The sequence below is a fragment of the Mastomys coucha genome, unplaced genomic scaffold (assembly GCF_008632895.1).
Source record: "Mastomys coucha isolate ucsf_1 unplaced genomic scaffold, UCSF_Mcou_1 pScaffold17, whole genome shotgun sequence".
Lineage (NCBI taxonomy): Eukaryota > Metazoa > Chordata > Mammalia > Rodentia > Muridae > Mastomys > Mastomys coucha.
The window spans coordinates 34,639,338-34,647,034 of NW_022196899.1; the positions used below are offsets into that span (position 1 = coordinate 34,639,338).

General features: G+C 37.8%; 1 protein-coding gene and 1 non-coding gene across 2 annotated transcripts in view; both read left to right on the plus strand.

Moving 5' to 3' along the window:
* Nucleotides 1-7,697, plus strand: part of Larp1b (La ribonucleoprotein 1B) — a 91,716-nt gene that overhangs the window by 42,227 nt on the left and 41,792 nt on the right.
* Nucleotides 466-623, plus strand: LOC116095164. Its single transcript, XR_004120486.1, has one exon. It is a non-coding gene; the product is annotated as a U1 spliceosomal RNA (small nuclear RNA).

Genomic DNA, 7,697 nt, shown 5'->3' on the forward strand with positions numbered 1-7,697 from the left:
AGCACAGGAAATATGGAAATGAGAAGAACTACATTTGATCCCTGATAAGAGAGAAGAATCAGGTGTGTGAGAAACCTGACAGCTGGCTAGGTAGAATGGAGAGCATGCCAAGATGACAAGGCATTTTTAATGAAAAAGTATTTGTGGTTCCAGAAGTTGTGTTACCGGTGTGACAGGGGGCAGGCTCACAAATCTTTATTGCTAAAGACCAGTGAAATAGCTACAAGATAGATTATGGGACACCTTAGAATCTCCAAAGGTATTCAAGGTGAATGATTAGAAGAGTGAAATGCCGGAGCTTTCTGGAGGATCATTGTGGAATTGTACTGATGGTGGTGGGCAGAGATTGAGAGGGTCAACCTTGCAGAAACTACAAAGCAAAAGAACCCCAGAGACCAGACAAAGTTGGCGGTTCTAGTAAGAGGCCTTTCATCATCAAATGGTTGCCTTAAAAGAACAAATTATGTACTTTGTTGGCAGGGGAGAATATAAGATTGTGGGTTTCTTAGGCAAGGTTCATCCATTTTCCTTGGGATGTGTTGATCCCTGAAATTTTCTCAAAATTCAGGAAATTATACTGCATAAGTTGTGGTTCTGGGGTACTGCATCAGTGCTCTGCCTTAACTTAAAAAAAAAAAAACATTAAATAGACTCTCAGTAATAATAGAAGAACTTAATGCGTGTTTTTAACCTACCCCCCAGGGAACTGGATATTTTCTTGGTGGTTTTAAGTAGAATAGGGAAGGAAAGAAATTACACTAGAGATGCAGTCCTGCAGCCCAAGTACTTTTGGGTGACTGGAGTGATTGGGGGCTGGAGAGATAGCTCAGACTGGAGTGATTGGGGCTAGAAGGATGGCTCAGCAGTTTAAAAGCACTTGCTACTTTCCTAAAGAACCTGGATTCAGTTCCCAACACTCTCTTCTGTCCCCTGAGGGTTACAGGCACACATGGCAAACATTCATAAACATAGAAAAACATTAAGATGGAGAATGTCCTCATGCATGTGCATACACATGGACATGCACACAGACACATGGCATCACACTCAAATTATTAAATACGGTTTTTTAAAGTTAACATGATACTGTCAATTTCACAGGTGCCTACTATAAGCAAATTTAGATCAGTTTGAATCAATTTTGTTCCTGGAACACAAGGTATTTACTCAATTATTTTATGAGAAAAGAGTAGTCAAAAAGCAGTCTAAATGAACTGCTGTGTGTGAGAATGAACAAAAGTATGATGCAGGAGGACCATACTTAAAAGTAATTGATGGTGAAATTACTAAACAAATGTACATTACTTGTGCTTTGTTGTTGTGTTTTGTTTTAAAGATTATTTTATTATGTATACAGCATTCTACCTGTGTGTATGTCTGCAGGCCAGAAGAGGGCACCAGATCACATTATAGATGGTTATGAGCCTCCATGTGGTTACTGGGAATTGAACTCAGGACCTCTGGAAGAGCAGCCAGTCCTCTTAACCTCTGAACCATCTCTCCAGTCCCCATATTTGTTATATTTAAGGAAATAAAAACTTCCTCAGAGGACATAGTGTAGTGGCACATGCCTTTAATCATAGCACTTGGAATGCAGGGGTGGCAGATCTCCTTGAGATCAGCTTGTGATGCATAGTGATACTGTCTCAACAACAAGAAGAATAAAAAAAAAGAAAAGAAAAGAAAAGGAAAGAAAAGAAAAGAAAAATTCCAGATAATAAACATAGAAGTTGATTGACAGGATTACCAGCAAATTAGATTCAATAGAAAACATGAACTGCACGTAAGAGATTGGTAATCAGAAGCAACATGAAAAACAGGCACAAAAGGATTTTTGTAGTGCATATCATTTCTAATATTAAATAGATTTTACTATAAGGTTTTTTATTTTTAAAAAATGAGCAAGCTACAACACAAACTTGAAATATAGGGTGACAGCCCAGGAAATGGTCAGAAAGAAAAACATGCGTCCTTGGGGTAGTTTGTTTAAACACAAATATTTAAGTAGCTGAAGTAAGCAGGCTGTCAGAATTTATGCAAAACATTGAAGAGATGAAAGCAGAGGTGGACAGGAAAATGTACACCATCAGATTAGCAGTCTACGTCTGCATATATATGGTGCGTGTGTGTGTCTTTTGTGTGTGTTGTGTGTCTTTTGTGTTTGTGCACACATTTAACACAGTGATCTGAGATTCATGTGAAGTTTTAAATAATTCAGAATAGTAAAAATAATGTTAAAACAAAGTTAGGCTGTAGATGCACCTCACTAGGAAAATGATTACCTTGAATTCTAGCACCTGTATTGTGCTCTTAGCACAGCAGCCAAAGGATAAAAGAAATTTGAAGCCTTCAACTTTGTTCTTAAAATGTCTAAATGTAAATGCAAAAGGAATGAAACTCCTTTTGTTGGCTTTCTGTTGGTGGTGTTTTTGTTGTGCTGAGATGGACCCTGTGCTCTTCCTAACTGTGCTTCCTCTAGCCTGTCCTGATCTTCACAAAGGGGAGGATAAATACAGTAAAGAAAAGTTGTTGGAACAACTGGACATTCACATACAGATAATCTACATGCAAGTCACATTCTTGATGGAATTTAACTCAGTGGATTATAATTATAAAATAAGAGCAGTAAAATCCAATCTGGATGGCCTTCGGATTGCCATATTTGTGAAACACCAAAGTTTTATCTATGGACTCTTTGAAAGCCACTGCCAAGAGATAGGAGAAACAAGCAGACTAGGAGGAAAATATATGTCAAGTATGTCTAATAAAGCATGCCTATCAAAAATATATACAAAGGCCATTTAAAATAGGGAATCAAACTGGTTTAAAGGTGGTCAGAAATGCTGAATACAGCTCCAGACTCCTGAAATCCCAGCACTTGGAAGCAGCAAGAGGATCAAGCGCTTAAGGCCAGCCTCTACTACATCACAGTTATGACACCAGTCTGGGAGTATATGAGACTCAAAAGACAAAACGAAACAAAAATTGCCCGAGAGTATGACTGACTTCACCAAAGAAAAACAGGTGGCAAGTGAAAGTAGAAAAAGATGGTCCATGTGGAATTTTACTGGGGAGTTCCAGTCAGAACAGCAAGGTGCTGTAACACCGCCATTAAGATGACCAAGCACTAAACTAGTGAACGTACCAGATGAAAAGACCGGAAGAGGGGCAGCTTGTCATGGCACATGCAAAATAGCAAGTTGCTTTTGAAGGCTGTTTCAACAGTGTCTTACAAATTGAACTAATATTTAAAAAAACAAGTAAATTTACCACAAGATAGAATTTATAGCCATACAATAACCTGTTTACAGCATGGAATGGATGTTTACAGCAATTTTAATTTACTTAACCATAATTTCCTAAACTTAGATGTAACTTTCAGGAATTCAGTAGATAAACCATGGTACATCCAGACAATGAGCTCTTACTGATTACTATGTGTGATCAAGTTGGGGAAATAGGAAGGTGAGTCTTAAGTTTGTGTTTCTGAATAAAATCAATCTGAAAAAGCTGAACAGTGTGAACTCCAGCTGTAGCATTCTGGAGAGTCAACCGGAGACAAAAATCGCTGTTTGTCAGCAATGTGAGAAGACGAGCAGTGTAGCCAGGGTCATCGATGGTGTTATGGTGAAAAATTTTGTTTGTCAAAACATAGAGTTGCTCCATTTTCAATGGACTGTGGACTTTGATGTCAGTTGTAAGTAGTGTATCATTCTGGTACTGCTTACTGATAGTGGGGAGGATGTGTCTGTGTGGGTGCAGGAGATTTGTCGCAATAACTCTGCTTCTGCCAAGTTGTGCTTTGTTTATAAAACTACACTAAATACAAAGAACTATTAGAATATGATTGAGGTTAAAGTACATATATATATGTGTACGTGTGTATATATATACATATATACACATGTATATGTAGATATATCTATATATATATATGGACTTACATTTAAAATATATAAAGACAAGTCAGTCTAACAACCCTCTTCAAAAACTGGGGCAAATCTTTTTCTAAAGATGTATTATACAGCAGGAAAGTGAAAACCTAAATTAATAGCTAGATACTTTATCATAACAATGGTATGGCTACTATTATTTACAGAAGGCAGATACTGGAAATGCCTTTGAAGATGGGGAGGAATCGAAACCTCCTGTCCCTAGCCCCCCCACCATATAAAATAGATCATCTACTTTGGCAGATAGATTGGTTATCACATGACCCAGCAATTCCATTGTGGTATGTGTGAACCAATACAAATGAAAACATGTTCACACAAATTGTTGTTTGTAAACAAAATCTCAATCATTCAATTTTACCAATGAAGAATGGCCTTCTCTCTCAAAAAAATTTCTTCAAACTAAATGTCCCTCCCTTCTATATCCTGTGGGTTCCCCCCCTTTTAAAAATAATCCTATATTTGAGTCCTGTCAACTGGAAGCTTATTTGCTCCTCCTCTTGACTTTATTTAATCCTCTTTACAATATTCAAGCAGAAAGCTCTTTGATTAAAGGTGTGTGTGTGCTAAGACTGAGCCACTCTACAACTCAAACCAGGTTTTTCCAGCAAATAACACAATCCCAGAGTTCACAGAGCAGTCAAATATCCTGCGACAACAAATACTTGTGTTTGTATACAAATACTTCTCATGGAATGTGAAAAGTGGAAGTGCAGATCTCAATAGCTGAGGTGTATCCACGGAGCAGAGGACTTGGTGATCGGTGTGAACTGACAAGCTAAGTGGCACAACATGAGAGATTCTGAAGACAGTAGTGAGTAAGGGCACTCCTAAAGGGTCATAGGTTTTGAGTTTGTTTATATGGAATATTCAGAACAAGGATGTCCACATGGTTAGAGTATAGTTTGTGGTTACCGTGGATGTAGGTTGGGGAAGCGGAAGGCTTATGCAGAGTGGATGCTGATGGGAACTTGGTTTCTTTGGAGATAATGAAAACGTTCTAAATGTAACGGTTGCAGAACTAAATATGTAAAATGATTGAATTATATATTTGAATTTTATGAATATACACTTTAAAGGTTATTATATGAAACAACAGGAGAGTGTTGCAGTGGTATGTGCTTATAGTTCCAATTTACCTGTGAAACTGAAACAGGAAGATTGTTTGAGCCCAGGAATTCGAAGCCAACCTTGGTAGCACACACATACATGACCTTGTCTCAACAAGACCATCAACAGATGTAAATTGATGGATAACATAAGATTGTTAGCTTATTATCATTATTAAAGCAATCTAGGCTCTCTAGTCCTTGTCAAAATCTTGGTGGCTTTTTTTTTCTTTAAGAAATAGAAATATCTAATATCTTTGTGTGACTCTAACCAAGCAAGTGAAAGATTAGTACGACAAGATGCAGATACACCCAACCATCTGACTGAGCCTTGGGACCCTAATGGAAGAGTTAGGGGAAGGACTGAAGGAGCTGGAGAGGATTGCAACCCCATAGGAAGAACAGTATCAACTAACCGGACACCCCAACCCCCAACACATCTATTGCTCCCAGGGACTAAACCACCAACCAAAAAGTATACATGGATGGGTTCATGGCTCTAGCTACATATGTAGCAGAGGATTGCCTTATCTGGCCTCAAGGGAAGGGAGGCCATTGGTCCTGTGGAGGCTTGTCCCAGCATAGGGGAATGTTAGAGGGGTCAGGTGGGAGTGGGTGGATGGGTGAGCACCCTTTTAGAGACAAAGGGAAGAGGGGATGAGGTGGGTAGTTTGCAGAGGGGAGACTGGGAAGGGGGATAACATTTGAAATGTAAATAAAATAACTAATAAAAGCAACAAAAGTAATATCTGACATAAAACTTACTGAATGCTGTAAAGTGTTCTCAAAAAAGAATATCTGGGTGTGGTGCAAGCCTGTGACGCCAGCACTTACACTGAGGAAGGAGAAAGTTGAGGCTGTTATAAGGACTGGTCTAAAAGAGAAGGGAAGTTGATGAGATTGCTCAGCAGTTAAGAGCACAGGTTGGTCTTGCAGAAACCTGGGTGTATTCCCAGCACCTATTCTTGGCAGCTCACAACCACCTGTAACTTACTTCCAGGTTATCCATCACCATCTCCTGGACCCTGGGCACAGGTCTGCACATGGTGCTTAGATGTATATGCAGGCGCTCACAAATAAAAATAAACTATTTTTTTCTAATAGTAGAGGAAGGAAGATAATCCACTCTTCCATGATTTCCAGATAGGCTACAAAATCACAGCAACCAAAATAGTTGGCCAGTGGACAAAGAAGAGAGTTTGGAAGACTTCCATGCTTAAATAAATTGAAATTGGACTTTATGCTAGAACTATAGAACACTTTGAGGTTAAAAACACTTTCACAGGGATCACATTAGATAACATGCATATCAGATATTTACATTACAATTCATAACAGTTGTAAAAATTGGTTATGAAGTAGCAACAAAAATAGGGTTTTTTTTTTTTAAATATCTGGGCCATGTGGTAATTCTAGTTTTTTAAAAAAGATTTATTTATTTATTTATTTATTTATTTTTATGTGTATGAGTACACTGTAGCTGTCTTCAGATGCACCAGAAGAGGGTGTCAGATCTCATTACAGATGGTTGTGAGCCACCATGTGGTTGCTGGGATCCAAACTTAGGATCTTGGAAAGAGCAGTCAGTGCTCTTACCCGCTGAGCCATCTCACCAGGCCACAAAAATAGTTTTATGGTTGTATGTCATCACAACATGAGGAACACATTAAAGGGTTGCAGCATTAGTATGGCTGAGAGCTACTGACTTAGAAGAAGGTTGTAGGTGAAGAACTTTGTGGCAATCCACTAATCAGTAGTTTTCACATCATCACAAGCTACAAAAAAGGTAAATTGGAATTTGTGAAATTTTAAAACTGCTATGTATGGAAAGGACCACTGAACAAAACTCAACTATGCAGTGGGAGAAAACTTTAATAAATCACATATATAATAAGGAGTTATCTTGTGTATATAAAGAACACCTACAATTCAAGAATATAATTTTTAAGGATTTTTTTTATGTATATGAGTGCGCTATCTGCATATATACCTGTTTGCCGGAAGAGGGCATCAGATCCCATTATAAATGTTTCTGAGCCACGCTGTGGTTGCTAGGAATTGAACTCATGGCCTCTGGAGGACAGCCAGTGCTCTTAACTGCTGAGCCATCTCTCCAGTCCCTCAAGAATATAATTTAATTTTCAAAATGGGCAAAGAACTTATATGGACATTTCCCTGAAAGTGATGTAAAATGGTTTATAAATATTTTAAAAGCTATTCAACATTATTATCAAGTGTATAATTCATAAATAAACATATGAGCTCATGCTTTAATCAGATTGCTACAAGATAGACAGATGAACCTGAGGACTTCATGCTATGAGAAATACCCATTTACAAAAGAAAATACTATATGACCCTACTTATGTTAAGATTTTAGCTAGAGATGAAATCTATAAAGGTTGAGAGAAGGAGATGATAAATTGCTCTTAAGTGGATATATGATTTCAGTTTTGTTAGATGAATTTGAGATGTCGTAACAGTGTCCCTATACTTCACAGTGATGAAGTGCACACAAAAGGAGTTAAGATGGTAACTTTTACATGTTTTTTTTTGTTTTTTGTTTTTGTTTTGGTTTTGGTTTTGGTTTTCCTTTCTTTCTTTCTTTCTTTCTTTTTTTTTTGTTTGTTTTTCT